This window comes from Xyrauchen texanus, chromosome 35, assembly GCF_025860055.1.
Source record: "Xyrauchen texanus isolate HMW12.3.18 chromosome 35, RBS_HiC_50CHRs, whole genome shotgun sequence".
NCBI lineage: Eukaryota > Metazoa > Chordata > Actinopteri > Cypriniformes > Catostomidae > Xyrauchen > Xyrauchen texanus.
The window spans coordinates 12,513,874-12,533,585 of NC_068310.1; the positions used below are offsets into that span (position 1 = coordinate 12,513,874).

The 19,712-nt window shown below is 39.5% G+C and overlaps 1 long non-coding RNA gene across 1 annotated transcript in view; it reads left to right on the forward strand.

Annotated features, from left to right (window-relative positions):
* The window catches only part of LOC127628646 (uncharacterized), a 45,720-nt gene extending 32,344 nt beyond the window's left edge, over positions 1-13,376 (forward strand). The window contains exons 2-5 of the long non-coding RNA XR_007968691.1: positions 8,513-9,750; positions 9,901-10,121; positions 10,287-10,446; positions 10,533-13,376. This is a non-coding gene — a long non-coding RNA (uncharacterized LOC127628646). The remainder of the gene's footprint in view (positions 1-8,512; positions 9,751-9,900; positions 10,122-10,286; positions 10,447-10,532) is intronic.
* Positions 13,377-19,712: the final 6,336 nt, after the last annotated feature.

Consider the following 19,712-nt stretch of genomic DNA (forward strand, 5'->3'; position numbering starts at 1 on the left):
GTAGAAGCAATCCACAAAGTGGAGAACTATAGAGTTCCCATCACACTACTGAGTCCTTGAGCAAATTACTGAAGGTTGTTTGCTCTACAGGACTTTCTCTGCAGTAAGTATAGGCCTATTGCAGTAAGTATAGGCCTAACCCCTTTTTCTGAACTAGTTCCTAATGACTGTTCGTTTTTCAACACCCCCCGTCCGAACAGACGAGGGGGCGGGATCGTGACTGTTTTTAAAGACTCATTCTCTGTGCGATGCCGGCCGGTTCCTGTCAGTGCTTTTTCAAGTTTTGAAGCGCAACTACTTCATTTAGACTGGAATGGCCCTATTTTATTAGGGGTGATTTACCGTCTGCCACATTTACTCAAGGACTTCATTCAGCAATTTACAGAATTCATTGGAAATATCACCACAACCTATGACCGTTTTTTATTGGTGGGTGATTTTAATATCCACGCCTGTTGTCAATCTAATACTCTCTCAAAGGACTTTATAAGCCTTATTGAATCTTTTAACCTAGTCCAGTGGATAAATGATTCCACTCACATGAAGGGTCACACATTGGACCTTGTGCTTTCATATGGGATGGTGATTAGTGAGGTTGTAATATCTGATTTTATGCTTTCGGACCATAAGCCAATTTTATTTTCTACATCTCTTCCTTGCATTGCTCAAACCATCAGTGAAGATGTAAGATTATCTAGATCATACTCTCCTCTTTTTGTCTTAAATTTTAACGAGCACTTTATGAATTCCTCCACACACTTGCTTCTGAACTCTCCACTAGTGGAACTAGATGCTGACCAACATCTCGGTCTGTTATACTCCACTTGGTTAAATGCCTTAAATGAAACTGCTCCGCTTAAGCCCTTCAAACCTAAACCGAAATCTGAACCATGGCTCAATGTGGATATTCAGCGAATAAGACAAGCTAGCAGAAAGGCTGAGCGCAAATGGAAGAAGGACAAGCTACATATTTCACTTCAGTTATTTAAAGACAGCCTGTCAACCTACCAAAATGCTGTAAAGGCGGCAAAAGCTGCGCGACTTTTCTGACATGATTATGGCTAACCACTCTAGACCAAAGGTTTTATTTTCTGTTATAAACTCGGTTTTAAATCCTCCGGCAAATGTATTGAATGATGTTTAGGATGAGCTATGTGAACGTTTCTTGAGATTTTTTATTGACAAAATATCTAACTTGAGATGCAATGCCAGCCGTCCTGCAACTAGTCAGTTGATGAATTCTGTTACCTGGGATGCTTTCGAGCCAATCAATCTGAATCTCCTCAAAGAAACTATCACTAAGATAAAACCTTCATACTGCTCTCTAGACATCATCTCTCCTAAGTTTTTTAAATTGATTATCGATTCAGTAGGGCCAGGATTGGTGTCCTTTGTTAATAAATGCCTCCTTACCGGCTCTATCCCTGCTGCCCTCAAGGAGGCCACTGTCACTCCTTTGCTCAAGAAGCCTTCACTGGATCCCACCGTGTTAAATAATTTCCGTCCTATCTCAGTTTTGCCTTTTGTTTCTAAGGTGTTGGAAAAAGTTGTTCTTGACCAACTCCAGTCCTTTCTAAAATGCAATGATATCTCTGAAAAATTTCAATCTGGTTTTAAGTCTGCTCACAGTACTGAATCTGCTCTGCTGAGAGTGTTAAATGACATCTATCGCTCCACTGACACTGGTGACTCTGTGGCTCTTGTTCTTCTTGATCTGTCGGCAGCTTTTGATACTATCGACCACTCTATCCTGTTATCCAGACTAGAATATGATGTGGGGCTAAAAGGTGTCGTCCTCCAGTGGTTCCAATCTTATCTCTCGGGTCGTACTTTCAGAGTAAAGCTAGGAAATTGCTCTTCGTCTGCTGCGCATCTAACCTGTGGCCTTCCTCAAGGTTCTATTTTAGCGCCTTCTCTCTTTTCCCTCTACATCTTACCACTGGGCACCATTCTAAGAAGACATGGGGTATCTTTTCACTGCTATGCAGACGACACCCAATTGTATGTTCCAATCAAGAGAAATGATCCCTCTGCCCTTTCATCATTGTTAGGTTGTCTGGATGAAGTAAAATTTTGGCTGGATAAAAATTTTTTGTTTTTAAATGAAAACAAAACAGAGATCATTGTTTTCGGGTCCACTGGTAATCCCCAGGCTGTTACCTTTGACCTAGGCAGACTAGCGGCATTTAGTTCTGCAAGTGTGCGGAACTTGGGCGTTTGTCTGGATGAGTCTTTAAATTTTGAAAAGCAAATCTCTTCTGTAATAAGCTCTAGTTTTTATCACCTGCGGCTGTTGTCAAAAGTCAAACCTTTTCTTAATCACAAAACTCTTGAGATGGCTGTTCATGCTTTTATCACCACACGTGTAGATAACTGCAATTCACTTTACTGCGGTATCTCGAAAATGCAAACAGCTCGTCTTCAACTGGTGCAAAATGCAGCTGCAAGATTCCTCACAAATGGTCGGAAAAGTGACCACATCACCCCAATTCTGAGGTCTCTTCACTGGTTGCCCATTCATTTCAGAATTGAGTTTAAAATCCTGTTATTTGTGTACAAAGCTCTATGCAACCAAGCCCTAGCTACCTAACTGAACTGCTTCAACCTTACACTCGCCAAGAAGTCTGAGATCAGGTGAAAAAAATCTGTTACAAGTCCCTCAATGCAGACTTAAACGTAGAGGGATCGAGCCTTTTCTGTGGTTGGGCCTCAGTTGTGGAACAATTTGCCCTTGGACGTTCGGATAGCCCCTTCTGTGATTTCTTTTAAGTCACTTTTAAAAACGCACTTGTTCTCTTTGGCCTACAAATAAGGTGCATATACGTGTATATGTATGTGTATATGTGTACATATATGTGTGTGTGTATGTATGTGTGTGTGTATATATATATATATATATATACGTGTGTGTATGGGTGTTTTCATAGATATATTTATACTTATATATTTTTTTCTGTCTATTTTATATTTCTCTCCTTCGAGTATGATACTAGTATTAAACCTGTTACTGTTTTCTCTGTTTTTATTTTCTACTACTGATAGTCTCTGAGACTGCTTGGACGTCTCCCGTTTTAAGGTGTTCTTAACCTTGTTGTACTGTTTTATGATGTGCTACTACACATGGTGTTGGTGTCTTTTAATTTTGTAGTTCTGTAAAGCACTTTGGTCAGTCAGTGGCTGTTATAAAATGTGCTATATAAATAAAATGAACTTGAACTTGAACTTGATTGTAGGTTGCTTTGGATAAACATAGCAATTACATTTTCAAGTACACATTTACATGACAGTACTGATGTACAACTTGATAAAACAGTTTCTTGTTACTTATAGAACATAATACTATTACATTTATTTAGTAACAATCAACAATTATAATTCTTTTAAGCTTGAAACTCATCCTGCACCATTTTTGCGATGGACAAGATACTTTAAATCATGTGGTTTCTTCCCATTCAAACTAACAATTTTCACCTGACAAATAAGATGCTATAAAATCCCATAGATTTAGATTGGTGGGACCAATTTATTTTCTGGGGACCAGAATACTATAGAGACTTGTGTGTGCACAGTTTAGATTGGGCCAGTAAGCAAACACCCTAGCAATGCCCTATAAACCAACCAGAACACCCTAGCAACCGAATTCAGAACAACTTAACCATGTTACTGACAATCGCAATCTCCCATCAGACATTTTTGCATCCTTTCAATTTCAAGCTGCTGTGGCACGACCTGAAGTGTGTTGTGTCAGCAGCATGGGAGATGTGGGTTCTCATCCTGAATAGGAAGTCATTACATTTGCATAATCCAATTCAAAAGGTCAATTTTCCCTCGAAGATTGAATTTTTACTCTATTGACGGTTAGGTTTAAGGTTGGGGTTTGGGTTACCGGGTACACTTAATAAAATATGCATTCCTTTTCACTGTATTACAGCAAAAAATAACTCCCTTTACAACGTTTCGCACTTTTATGTGGGCATTTCAACCAGCAACTGGAGCACATACGTGACATTTACGTTGAAAAACGCTTTCCACTTCAGCCACTGGTGGAAGTGCTTTGAATTTTAGTATGCACACACCGATTTTTGCTCAAGAAATGTGAACCCACTGTTTCTGAATTCACAATGAGATCAGTCTGTAACTAGAACATTGCAACATGCTAAAAAAAACACTCTAGAAAAACCTTTATTCTCTATCTGGGTTTTTTAAATTTAGAGGTTCGAGATGTTTTAAGACAAAATTGCATTTTAAGAAAAAGATAAATGTTTTATCTTAGTTTTAAAATACTGTTAGCTCTATTATGAACAGCCTCTGCCCTTGGATATTGGCTATAATATTTAATGGGCTTGGTGCCATCTGAGATTAACTCCGTGTTTACTGGGAACAATTTAGTCTCCACTGCCCACTGACTTTAGAAAATTACCTCAAATCCAAATCCATTCTCGCCACAGCAGGAATCACACAAAGGAGTTTATCCCTAAAACGGCGCAATAATCCAAACACAGACATTACCTAGGAGAAAATCTGGTGGAGGCGGCAGACGAGGAGAGATATCTGGAATTTAGATGCTGTTGGAAAAATTGGATTACAGGTTTATATGGTATTTATGTGTATCTAAGGACATCATAGACAATAACAGAGCTAAATAATGACTTTAAAATAAGTTCACCCATAAATATAAATTCTGTCATCATTCACCCTCATGTACTCTGCTATCTTTTCCAAAGAATACAAAAGGTAAAAAAGTGTCCTCAAAACAAAACAAGCACTGTAAAGGCATCATACAGTTAGTTTGTATATCATGTGTGTGCTATAGTCCAAGTCTTGAAGACATATGAGAAAAGCTTTTTGTGAGGACATGTAAAGGAATAGTTCACCCAAAAATTTAAATTCTCTCATTCACTTCAACTGATGCCATCCCAGATGTGTATGACTGTCTTTCTACAGCAGAACACAATTGAAGATTTTTAGAAGATCATACATTCTGTCAGGTCCTTTTAATGCAAGTGAATGGGTGCCAGCACTTTGATGGTCCAAAAGTCACATTTTAGCAGCATAAAAGTAATCCATGCGACTCCAGTCGATCAGTGAATGTCTTCTGATGCAAATCGATAGGTTTATGTAAGAAACCTACCTGCATTATAAGGACCAGACATAGCTCTATCTTCTAAAAATCTTCAATTGTTTTCTGCTGTAGAAAGACAGTCATACACCATCTGGGATGGCATCAGGGTAAGTGAATAATGAAAGCATTTTCATTTTTGGGTGAACTTCCTTTTTAAGTAATTTTTCACAGAAAATCTTGCCCTCCCCTAAAGCTCGCCGCATTTTCGTCCAGAATTTAAAAGTCATTATTTGCACTAGATGTAAAGTGTATTGTACCTTCCACACAGCGTGGCTATTTGCATTCCAATATTGTTTCTAGTGTTGCTGCCGTGGTGTAGTGTGTAACAATTGTGAGGATGCGCTTTACTCGTCCGGATGACCTGGGTTAGATTCCACCTTTTGTCTCACTTTTTACCATCCTGTTTCCTGTCTCCACTATTAATAAGTCATTTTAATACTGCTTATAATAACACATCAAAATAAACATATATGTTGATTTCCTCACAGTGAAAGTTGGGGAGATGACAAGAGGTTTAATCCGGTTTATGTTAACCATGGATTTACTACAGTAATATTGTAGTAGCCTACCCATGTTTTTGGTGGATGTCATAGTTTTAATGCAATTAACCATGGTGTTATTATAGTTATATGGTGTTATTATAGTTATATGGTGTTAATGGTGATACTATGGTTACTGTAGTAAAACCATGGTTAATTTTTTTTAAAGATAGTTTAAGGGGTGGGGATTGGTTTAGCGTGTTTGTGGGATTCCAGAATGTTTCCTTGCTGAGTAGAGTATAACACATCATATTTAGGTACATCCAGAGATAAACAATGGTGCAAACTGAATAGCAGACTATATAGCTTGTACTACTAATGAGGGACAACCTTTAATCTTAAAGAGATACAGGCACAGTTGTCAATAATATTGATTTTCCAAGTCCATACTTGGCACATAAACAAAAGTGAAATACTCGTCTTTGGTGCACTGCTGCTTATAGACGTTTTGCCTATTCGTGTGCAATTCAACATGTTTTTGATGTCCATGTAAATGCTGAGCCTACTATTAACGTCTCAGCAGGGTATTTGAGTATCTCAAGATTTGCCAATAACCCGCTCTCAGTCAAGTTGGGTCACTATAAAAGAGGTTCGACCTATTTCTCTGTGAAAAGCTGCAGCAGTCTGAATAGACAAGCTTCAGAGAACAAACCATACCCCCTGCCCTGAGCGACCTCCTCTTTCTCCTGTGCCTCAGAAGAGCCTAAACATATACAATACCGCATTGCTTTGCTCCTCCAACCACGTTAAAATATAAAATCATGTTAAATTAAGTTATTTGTTATAATTGTTTAGGTCGCTATCATAGAGATAATTTGGAAGATTTAAAGTTGAATTTAGCACAAATCTTTTGAATAGTTTCATAAAGTTTTGGTTCTCATTATTTCACACTTTTTAAAAAAAAGTTAAAATGTGCTTTTATTACCACAGAGAGATATTTCTACCTTGCATGACCTAAATTTGAATTATTTGGTGTAACTTAATGTAGTCAAGCTGATTTAAATCATATTACATATTATAATTGACTTAAATTATAACAATTCATTTAGATGATGCAAGAAAGAAATACTATGCATTTGAAAGGGCGATCAAGAGCATAAATGGCTATTTGCAGGTTGATGGATGAGTTACAGCAGTGACGCGCACTTTCAGATCAAGAACTCTTGAACTAATAATGATCAGTCACAGGGATACACTCTCTCCCACCTGTTTACTCTGATTAATTAAAAGTGCCTACCTGATTTAAAGTGACGTTGAGCTCCGGCAGACTCTCAAGCCAAAGGATGAGCAACGTAGAGGATGACACCAAGACGCGGATCTCACTCGAAACTTTTTAGCACACAGCACGAGTAAACACCATCACCCTCCCATAATAATGTGCGGATCGCGTGTACCACAGCGACGCGAATGGAACGCCATATAAGTTTTAATCGCAGCGCACGCTTGTAGTGCACAGCTAATTGTAGGAGTTTAAGGTAGTGGCGTCGCTGGCTTGCAGTTTGGCATCAAAAGGTTCCTACTTTCGCTAGGTATCAAATCAGTACTTAAATAGCCAATTTTGCTATGTTAATCTCACTCATGTTCTCGTTGTGTAGGGAAAAAAAATTATTTAAAGCAAATAGTTTTGTAAGTTTTCACCACCAGATAACGCCATGCAAACTAATTTTTGTTCATATTTCAAAAGGGAGGTCCTTTTATAACTTTTAATTTGTTGTAATCCCAGATAGCAAAAATGTCCGCACGGCTTCATTTTGCCGCCGACCCTAAGCTGTCGGCTATAGGTGTGTCCCACTAGCGGGGATGAAACGTTTGCCGCCGAATTCGTCACTCCCATTTCTTGCGAGATGCCGCCGGCGATCAGCCGGCGGGACGACTGCTTCATTTTCTCTGGCAGTTGCCTCCATCTAATGGACCGCGGCCGGCTGGCGGCAAGCCGCTTTGAAATACAAGGACAGCTTAGACTCTCAAAATCGACCAGCCATGTTGGCTATTATTATTTTTTGCTCCGAAGCCATTAGGGTTTATAACAGATTCTTGACTCTTGATTCCATGATAAGGTAAGGTTTAGAAATGACATTTAAATTACTTTGAAACTCTGAAGCGATTATACAGTAATACATGTAAAATATATTGAATTATTTTATGCACTTAGGTAAAAATTGTTTACATTTCTTTGATTGATGCACATTTGAGACATGCTCCAATAAACCAAAAAGAATTCCTTTTGTAAAACTTACTTTGCAATAAATATCTTTCTGATTAGGTTTTAAAATGGATATTTAATTCATGGTATGAACAATTTAGCAGAATAAATTTATGAAGTTAGACTTTTCACCAATGCCTGACTATCAGTGAACAGTGAAAGACATCTGCAACATGGCCAAAATCTTTGGTATACTTTATATTTTTATTATTAATTTGCAACCATGGTGATATCTATCATAAACATGAAAATCCCCGTTTTGACGTGAAGGATAAACTCAATGAAAAAGCTAAATTATCCTCTGGTTTCATAGTTGCACAGAAATTTAGTTTATGTCTTTACATTTTTTCCAACCTTTTTTTTTATTTGACCTTTTGCAGGTAAGGGATTCATTTGCATGACCTGTACAAATGTTTAAGAAAGTGTTAAAGTCCCTGTAAAGGGAATAAAAAAAAAAATCTAAACACATTATACATGTTAAATATATTGCTAAAACACATTACTAAGACTGTGAACTGTGGAGTACTGAATAGGCTACGCGTAGCACAAGCGTAGTGACGAAATTCCGCTGTCGCCAGAAGTCGGCATATCTTTTTACGGTTTACTTGCGCGTCGCCCAAAATGTCTGTTTTTACTCGATGTCTCCAGGATCTTCCGAAAATTAGCGTCAGCGATGTTCATCGCATTGTTGATGCCTGGTCCCCAGCTCCAAGCAAGAGGGACAAGGGCTTTAAACTCTACATATCGAGTTATCTGCACAACTACAAGGGTAAGTAGTTTAATCTAATGTGGTGTGCCGGCAGATAGCGGCTAAGCTAGTTCGCCACGTGTTAATTTTTAATGTAACGTTAGTATAGAAGCTTGTTTTTTCTTAGTTTTAAAGCAGACTGTTTGTTAATTTTTGTGATAATTGTAATATCAATTGTATTAACTTGCTCTCCTCTCAGTTTCTAATAAAGATCAGGGCACAGGTGAAGTCACTGTCAGGGCATTGTGCTACAGGTCCATGAGGAAAACAGAGAAACCTCACAGTTTGAGTGTATGGTGAAGCTAGAATTGGTAAGACCGCAGTTATAGGCTTGTTACTTTAATAGCCCAGTGTTCCTGGGGACTCGGCTAAGGTTATTCATGTTTAATGTACTCAAATCAAATGAAAACCGTTATTGTAGGCAGGTAAGTTTCCCTAGCTGGTCCCCTCCGGGTAAAATGCGTTCTTATTCAAGTTTTCAACTCAGTCATTCGTTTAAGATGCAATCTTGTGTTATAAGTATTAGGCTATCATGATTATACAGTGAGCAAGCTATATAAATAAGTATTTAATATAATAAAAGTGTAGAGAAACAACCTAGGGTGTAAGGTAAAGGCTGAATATTGTAGATTTATTATAATATGTTGCATGTTTGAATTAAAATACCTGTGGATATGCAACTTCCCACTCATGAAAGTTTTCTGTTCTACAAAGGAGCACACTCTACAAAGGCCTGACTGGAGATTTGCCTGATCTATCCATCCTTCAGGTGGATGTAACAATAGCAAATTTCACTGTACAGTATGATATATCAACCAAAATCTGTACAGCAATATTTCATTATTTTCTTTTTCCTCCCCTTTTACAAACAAATATTCTGCTTCAAAGAAAAAAAATGAAATTGATGTTATCATAAGGGTTCTTCATTATGAACTTGTATGCGATGCATAACGTACTGTGGATAGAAATTACAGGGAAAGTTACTGGTATGATAATTGTGGTTATATTATATTACTATTATATTTAGTGTATTGCTAATCAATATATTGTTACTTCCCAGGTGACAGCGGCTCACTTATAGAGCAGGTGAAGCAAGTTGGGACAATGTTGAAGATGTTTGCTCGCACTGTGCAATCAGGTACAACTTGCAAACAACACCTGTGGTTGTTGGTTTAATTCCCACTGGGGCCACCTGTACATGTAGTAGACCTAGACATAAATGTCATAGTTTAGTAGTTGAAGGACCAGGACTGACTACTTTATTCTTTTATTCTTGGAACCCCTGTAGGTGCAGATCAGACCCTAATGCTGCGACGTCTTTGAGAGTTTGGTGATGTTGTGCGTAGTATGGACAACAAAATGGACACTATGCTGCAACATTTCAGTGCCAATGTGTCTGTTGGAGAGTTATCCCTGCCAGGGGATCTGTTACTCCCCCTAGACACCCAGGAAGATTTGGCGTTGCTTGACAACAGTTTGAGGCAGGATAAAGAGGTCCAGCAATGATTTGTAAGTGTGCTGATTTCGTTTATAACGCCATAGGGTAATCTAAAAAGTAAAATTAAGATCGTACACTGCATATTCTACAGTCTGAATCCACAACCTGTCACATTTTAAATTTATGAGAAGCTTCAGAGAAATGTAATTTGTAACCCTTTTGTTTTGTATTTTCAGCTTCGGTTTTTGGCAATCAAATGTGGGAGGGACCTAAAGACAACCGTGTGGCGAATGCTTCAGAGTATCTTCTCTAATCACCTTTCCATCAATACAACCTGGACTGGTGTAGGGGATAAAGCATGTTTTAGAGACTTGTTCCTGAAGACCATTGTTCAAAGTAAGATGGATATTTTTTTTATATTTAAGTAGATGTGTATGACCTTATGCCATTCAAATGGAATGACAGATTTTTATTTTCTACAGGAGCCATCCGGAAGAACCCGGCAACCCAGGATGCCACTGATGAAGTGATCCAGGTTAACGTTACGCATTACCTGAAAGGAGCATCTGAACGTGAAGGTGGAAAAGGCGCCGCACAGCTTAGAGGGACCCACAGCCGACCCCTTAAACCTAGGCTGACTACTGACACCCCAGCATCACTGACAACTGGAACCCTTTCTTTATCCTGCAGTCAGTAACATCAAGACCCCTAAAAAAGCCTGCGTTAGACTACACTCACCCAATCCACACGGTTCACTGTGGAAATTGCTCTTTGTTTTTTTTGTTTTTTCTCTCATGACCCTGCCTTGAGGGCAGCTCCTTGGATGAATATGGGATGGTTTGTCCTTTTATACAGGCGCACGAGGAATCACTGAAGATATGTCAATTTGCACTACCTCATTCTGGAGGTCGGGGAAAACCGGTGATTCTTAGCCCACTACGCCACACAGACCACAACCACTCCAGACATTCTGATTGGCTGTGTTCTCTACAGCCAGACTTTCTGCTGTTAATTGTATTTGTTCCCACTTGTTGTCTTGTGTAAGTTGAATGTCCAAATTTATATTATACATGTTATCCTGCGCATTCTTTGATACCAAAGATCTCAATCTCAAAAAATATACAATTTGCTGCTTATTTCACTGTTACAGTGCTTAACTATTCTATTTTTAAATATAGCTTGTAAATCCTAGATTATACATCTAATACTTGATATCTGCACATTATCTGGTATCAAATATTCTACTTACGTGACTTTAGTATTGGCTTATTTCATTCCGTCAGTGCTTAACGATTCTATTATAGTTTGTAAATCCTATTTCATAACTCTGATACTTGATATTGCACATTAACTAGTACCAAAAATTCTACTTTCATTCCGTCACAGTGCTTAACTGTTATTCTATTGTTACATATAGCTTGTAAATCCTTGTGCCACAGGTCAGCATTGCAGTTATAATGGTATATTCTACTCCAGAGCTTTACTCTAAATTATTACCACTTATCCTATTGTTAGAAATGACTTGTATATATGATGTTATACCTCAATTTATTTGGTACCAAATATCCTCATTGCTTATGTTTACTGGTAATTCTTTTCATCCCAGAGCTGACCTCTTTATATATATTTTATTTTATTTTTTACCAAAATTGAATTGGAAACCTGCATGTTCTTTATGTGTGTGTGTGTGTGTGTGTGTGTGTATATATAAATAATGTTTGTATTTTTCTGTTATTTATATTTCAGTGATCTGATATCTTTCAATGACAGTTACTGACACAACAATATTATATATATATATATATATATATATATATATATATATATATACACACACACACACACACACACACACACACACAATAAGCAGATTGCTCGTAAATAGCGTTTGCCTCTGACGTCCCGCGGAAGGTCCGCCTTCGATATAACGGATATAATTTTAAAAAGCGGCTGCCACCAGCGGTGCGCCGTCAAACGTGTTTGCGATAACGCCATTCTGCCGCTTCTACTGCCTCCGGAGCACCGCCAGCGGCCCACCGACTCATTGCTATCTGGGATGCTACACCTATTACTTTTTATTAGGATATATTTGCAATCACAATTTAAGAATTCAAGAGACCCAGTGTAGCAGAATTGCAATGTATGTTTACAGCAATTAACAGCCTACCAATTGTTTCATAAAAAAGTAACATATCAGTAGCTGGCACTCTGAACTGTATCACAACAACTTTTTTTTTTTAATTTGTTTTTTTTTTGCTAATATCACAAAATAGTCACCACAAAGCAAAATGTGCTTTAAAATAAAAAGTTTCTTATTCAGTGCCAATATTTTCTGAAGTAGTACTAACTTAAACCCAAAAACAAAATGCACAAAAATATTTTTTGTTTTGTTTAAATCAGTGGCTTCCTTAAATCACTAATATATATTTAGGAGTAAATGATGAGAGAATTTTCATTTTTGGGTGAACTATCCCTTTATAGTGATTAGCTCAGCCATAATTTAAAATTGTCATTTCATTTTCCTTATGTTATTCCAAACCCATGTGGCCTTCTGTATTCTGTGGAACACAAAATATGTTAGACAGAATGTTAGAGACTGTCAGTCTCAGTCACCATTCACTTTCAAAATATGGAGTAATATGGAATATGGAGTAAAAAACACATTCTCTGAAATGGCTCAAGCTAACAATCTGTCTAAAATCTCATTGTGTCGCATGGAAGAAAGAAAGTCATACAGGTTTGGAACAACATGATTGTGAAATGATGACTGAATTTCCATTTAATAATAATTCTGTAATACATGTTAAATGTGTATTATGTAATGGAATATAGGGGAGTTAATGTCCATTATGTCATTTGTTAAAGTAACTTGAGTACAATATTAATTGGATACTTTCTTACTCAAGTAATTATTTATGTTAGTACTTTTACTTCTACTTCTACTTACTTCTACTTAAGATATTGTACTTTTACTTGAGTACAGATTTGGTGACTCTACCCACCTCTGCACATTTCCAAGCTTAATCTGCTTAATCTGAGAAACGTTTATAAGAGAGAAAGACACTACAGCCAAAGACCTACACCAACTGTAAGAGGCTATTCACACCGAATGCTTTTACAACATTCCATTTGTTTTTCTATGTAAACATGTGATAAATGAATGTCTTTTGTTTCCTATTTGTTTTTGTTTATTCAGTGTCTTGTGCAGTAGCACAGTTTTTTTTTAGATATGTGTCTAATTAAAAATAACATTAAAAGCATATTGAGACACCTGCTTTCTGTTAAACTGTATTTGTTGTGCTGTCTCTAGCCTTTTTTAGCACAAGAATGTGATCGACCTGAAGTCATCGTATTGCAGTGATGTTTTACTTGAAATCCGATGTGTTTCTGTTTTTTTTTTCTGTTTCTCACGAAGATATTAAATCGCTGTCTCCCGTCAATAGCCTTTAAAAATTAAACTTAGCTGGCTAACGAATGCATAAACATGACCAGCTGGAAATAAACTAATGTAAATAGATGGTAAACATCGTGACATTTAAACATTTGGGTATTGCATGAGTGTAAATTTGTTGCATTCTTCGAACCGCTTGAGATTAGCTTTAATGTTAGCATCCTCTCGGCCTTGTTGGCAAACATACTGCTTGTAAAAAATCTCCTCCAAGGGATGACGCTTGAAGCAGTGGCTCGGAGGTGAGGTTCTTTATTGTCTCAATCTGGATGTGCACACAGCACTTTTACAAAGATAGCTCTTATTAACACACACACAGTAATTCTCAAGGCTGTCTCTCTCTCCCCATGGAGGCCCTCTGGCTGCCTTTTATGCCGCTCTCCCCGTGCTCACAGAAATTAGAGACCGGTGTTAGACATAATTTAGCTCAGGTGTAAGCGCCCTTACCACTTTTCTCTCCCGGACGGGCGCTTGACCACGCCCCCGCTGCCACACTGCTGTTCTCTACTAATGCAGCATCTAGTCACCAAATTAATTTCTTTATAATGATATGACAAATGTGTACTGTATACATGCCTTTTCATTGTTCATGTTTTAAATCCACACCTGAAGCATTCCGCAACATGCAGAGTGTAGCCTCACATGTCAAAACAATCAGCACAAGGCATCAGTGAAGGCCGCTCTCATACTGTATAACGACAGTGGACCATTCCCAGCCGTTTCAGCACCGGACACAATGGCGAAAACTATTGGTGTGGATTTTTGCAGATAACCGATAATTCCAGAAATCTGTTATTAGTGCTGATTAATCGGCGAAACTGATATATATCAGTCACCCTCTACTATATATAACTTTGTATATATATATATTATCAATTTATGCTTGAGTCTCTGAGTTAAGAACCAAAATGAGTGATTATAAGAATTCATAATATAATTATAAGTCACAAAAATAACTGTTATTCATTATAATTATGATGTATTACTCATTAATTAAATGTGTAATAGCATTGTCACATAACCACTGAAATGTGAGGCAGGAAAATCTAGTATTGTTGAATTCTGTTCTGAGACCATGCATGAAGACAGTCTGAAGTTTCACCAAGTGTTTAGTCAATGGTCATATTTGTTTCTTAACTGTGTTGTATTGTTGTTATTCTATTTCTTTGAATGGTCTTCTTATATAATAATTTTTCTTATTTTCTCATGGGCTTAAATGCACATTAATGTTTTTGCTATGACAGTATGCAGCACCTTGGGTTCAGCACTACTGTTATTTTAAATGTCCTTTATAAATAAACTTTACTTAATATATTCCAACAATGTCAATCTAAGTTGGCTACCACCCCAGCACTTAAACTGAGGTGCTCTCGGAGAGTTCCACTAATTTACACAGCTTTACAAACTCATTATTACTGTAGCTGTAGACAGTCAGTTCTCTGTGAGTTCTCACTTAAAGCTGTTTAAACCAAGTAAACTGCAGGGTCCTTGGGACATCAGTGAGTGCTTATCCCACCGGCTCATAATTCAGAAGCCTTGATGTGATTGTAAACCTGTATTAGGGATCTTATGCCTGCTTCTGCATGCAAGGCTAGAAGGTATCATAGACATTTTTCTCCACCAGCAGGGAGGTTACGGTCGAGAGCCCTCCTGTTATTTAAGAGATGTGTAGTTTACTTTGCTTGCCCAGACTCCACACAAACCTAGCAGAGGTCAAAACTAAAAGGGTTTTGAAGTGTTTCGCAGTAGTATATTCCCTGAATTATTCTAAAAGTTAATATGAATGTTCCATAGTGTTTCAGGAATAACTAATCAGAGCTTAAACGAACTCTACGAAAAATGCTGAAATTGCTTTTAAATCCTGGTACAGGCAGACAGTTACTGTCCAGTCATGCACGTAATTGGCCTTCATGCATTTTCTTAGTTATTACATGCAGTGGTTAGACAGCTGGAATCATATCTCCAAAATATTTTGTCAATACATAATGCACAATTACAATACTGTAGTGGAAAATCAGCTTCATTATAGCCTTACATTTAAGTAACGGCACAGGTAACACAGCTGTGCTGATATTCAGTACAACAGCATATTTACGAGTGTGATATTGTACTTGCACAACAGTTTAACAATACAAACATGCCGTTAAAATCAAGTAACTTACATTTTAGACACTATATGTCAGAGGTGGGAGCAAGTCACAAGAAAGTCTTAACCAACAAGTCTCAAGTCAAGTCTCAAGTGCAGTGCAGACAAATCAAGCAAGTCAAGACAAGTAGGTGACTCGCCTCAAGCAAGTCAAGTCGAGTCAAGACACAGTACTAAAATAAATAGAGGTTAATTTTTTTTTATAAATATTTTTGCTCTGAAAAGATGAAATTGTATACATGTATTTACATATTTTTGTATATGAATCGTATAACAGTAATGTGTTAAGTATTTCAGAAGGGGGTTTCCACTAACAACTAAGCCTGCAGCTCAATGCACTCTACAAACGTTGTTAATCCTAGACTTTCAATTCCAGAGAAGTTTGATGGGTCACCCAGTAAGTGTAGAGGATTTCTCTTACAATGTGAGCTTTTTCTGTCTCAACTACCTTTTAATGTAACCCAATGACAAAGCTTGTGTTTTCTGTCAGGAAAAGCACTAGACTGGGTTATGGCAGATTGGAATCGTGAGAATTTTAAAATGTTCCTTGTCTCACTTACTTGCTCGTTTACAGAGGTTTTTGAGCACTCAGAGGGTGGGAAGGACTGGGAGAACTTCTATTAAGTTTAAAACAGGGGAAAAAGACTGCTGCTGAATTCGCCTTATCCTTCCGCATGCTAGCAGCGCAAACTGTGTGGGTGGAGGACATTTTGAAGCTGTTGTTCCATCAGGGGTTAAATCCTGGCCTTCAAACAGAACTTGCATGTTGTGATGAGGGGAGATCTCTTGATGCATTCATCAAACTAGCCATTCACCTGGATAAACTGATCAGAGCCCGTCGTCCAGTCAGTTCAATCAGGAAGACTTGCAAACTTGAGTGAATTTTAAGATGACATTTATTTTTGATGAATATAAAACAGAAAAGTAATATCTCTTTGGCGTAGGCCCCATCTGGCAGTCCGAAGAAGTTAGTACTCAGAACCGTCATATCCTGGCGGAGATAGGCGGCAGGGGTGAGGAGCCTACCCCCTTGCAGGATGGGACTCCACTGGTGGTGGGGTGGTGGAGGTTACCATGTTAGCACACTGAAACAGCAATGTGATATATTGTGAGCAGACTTTTAAAGCAATGGTTTACATGTGATTGGCTGGGAATTACCCAGCTAATGGTGCAATGATGTACAGCTGCTAGTCTTCCTGCTAGAACTACACTGCGCTTACATTTCTCTAGTCACCTCATTCTGACATCGCTGCAACCAGTCATCACGAGCCCATGCATGTGGGTCTTTCTTCTCTCTCCTCCAAGACAGTCGGGACATTTACTGGCTGCCTATTCAACTCATCCCCCTAGGAATTGGGATGCGGTGGTTAGTTTAGAACTTGCAAACTTAATTCTTATTGAAAAGTTTGAACTTTGTCACGTTGCATGTTTTAAATAGTGAAAATCAATTGTCTGCCATTTTAGATTCAGGGACTGCAGGTAACTTTATTGACCTGGGTCTAGCCACAAATCTAAATCTGTCTTTTGTCACTTGTGTCCCTCCTTTACATGTCTCAGTGCTAGACAGACAACCCCTGGGCTCTGGCAAGATTCAACAAATCACCCAACCCATTCGTCTTCAAGATGGACTCTTTCATCATGAGGAAATTCAGTTCCTAGTCACTCATTCTCCTAAGAATCTGATTGTTGTTGGACTGCCATGGCTGAGACTTCACAACCCAGAGATCTCCTGGAGAGATGGACAGATCACACTTTGGAGTGCTTCCTGTTTCCAGTCTTGCCTCAATCTTCCTGAACCCATCCCCATACTTCGTAATGTCTACTATTGAAACCGCATCCGGGAGGGGAATGAATGGAAGACAACCATTTCTACACACACTGGCCAGTACGAATATGAAGTAATGCCTTTCAGACTTTCCAACAGTCCATCTGTCTTCCAAGCCTTTATAAATGACATATTTCGGAATCTCATTGCAAATGGGTTATAGTCTATGTAGATGACATTCTGATAGATTCTTCTTCCCTTGATGAGCATGTTCAACACGTCAGAGAGGTACTCAACCTCCTCATCCAACTTCAACTATATGCAAAGATGGAGAAATGTGAGTTTCACCAGTCTACCATCTCTTTCCTGGGGTATGTCATCTCCCCCGAGGGGGTCACCATGGACTCTTCCAAGGTACAAGCCATACTGGAGTGGCCACTACCTGTGTCAGTCAAAGACTCCCTTGGTTTTTCCAACTTCTACAGATGATTCATCCAAGGTTTCAGCTTTGCGACTGCCCCACTCACCTCATTGCTCTGTGGTAAAGCCCTTAAACTAAACTGGACTCCTCCTGCTCATCAAGCACTCGATAACTGTAATACTTGTCTCCAAGGAGGGAAGAAAGACACAGGAAACAGGGCTTCAGATTCACAGATGAGGCTTTAATTACCGTTTCTCTCACCAGTTTACAAACACAACACAATAACAATAATCTCTGAGTGCTTTCGTATGACCTTACCCGATTCTCTCTCTCTCTCGACTGGAGGCTCTGTGGGTGCCCCCCTGCCGCTCTCCCCGTGCTCACTGGAATTAGAGACAGGTGTTAGACATAATTTAGCTCAGGTGCAAGCGCCCTTACCGCTTTCTCTCCAGGACGGGCGCTTGACCATGCCCCCACTGCCACATACCCCCACCGCCCAACTCAGGCTCTGCATAACACCCCCCCTCATTTCTGGAGAGGAAGTCAGCGACAGCCATCTGCACCCCCGGTCTGTGGACCACCTTGAACTTAAAGGGCTGGAGGGCCAGATGCCAACGGGTGATCCGGGCGTTAGTATCCTTCATGCGGTGGAGCCTTTGAAGTGGGGTGTGATCTGAGCAGAGAGTGAAGGCCCACCCCAGCAGGTAGTATCGGAGCATGAGGACCACCCACTTGATGGCCAGACACTCCTTCTCCACGGTGCTGTACTTTGTTTCCCTCAAGGAGAGCTTACGGCTGATGTACAGCACCGGGCGCTCCTCCCCTCCACCACCTGCGAGAGTACGGCCCCCAGCTCTCTGTCTGAAGCATCCGTTTGCAATAAGAACAGGAGAGAGAAGTTAGGTGCATGTAAAAGCGGCCCCCCACAAAGTGCAGCTTTAACATGCGTAAACGCCTGTTAGCACTGCTCCGACCATTGGACTGGGTCTGGAGCCCCCTTTTTAGTGAGGTCAGTCAGCGGGCTGGTGATGTCTGAATAATTAGGCACAAACCTCCTATAATAGCCAGCCAGCCCCAGGAGCTGCCTCACCCCCTTTTTGGTCTTAGGTCTTGGGCAAGTTGCAATCGCCGTGGTCTTCTCAATTTGGGGACGCACCCGGCCATGACCCAAGTTGAACCCCAGATACCGTATCTCCACACTCCCAATCGCGCACTTCTTGGGGTTTGCCGTGAGCCCTGCCCGCCGCAGCGACCTCAGGACAGCCCTCAGGTGTTGCATGTGCTGCTGCCAATCATTACTATAAATAACGATGTCATCTAAATAGGCAGCGGCGTAAGTGGTGTGTGGTCTGAGGATCAGATCCATAAGGCGTTGAAACGTGGCCGAGGCCCCAAACAAACCGAATGGAAGTGTCACGAATTGGTGTAATCCAAACGGCGTGGAGTAGGCTGTTTTCTCATATGAAATTGGTGTTAAGGGGATCTGCCGATAACCCTTCGTTAAATCCAAGGTCGAATAAAACCAAGCAGGACCCAACCGATCGAGCAACTCATCAACACGGGGCATTGGGTATGCGTCAAATTTAGAAACCGCGTTGACTTTTCTATAATCCACACAGAACCGACAGACCCATCACTCTTGGGAACAAGAACAACCGGGCTGGACCAATCACTGTGGGATTCCTCTATTACGGCAATATCAAACGTCCAATTCCTCCTGAACTATTTTCTTTTTACGTTCGGGCAAGCGATAGGGGCGGCTATGTACCACCACTCCCGGCTCGGTCTCGATGTGGTGCTGGATTATGTTCGTATGACCCAATAGAGGGGAAAACACATCTGCAAACTCCTTTTGCAATTCGGAAACCTCTGTCTTGACACA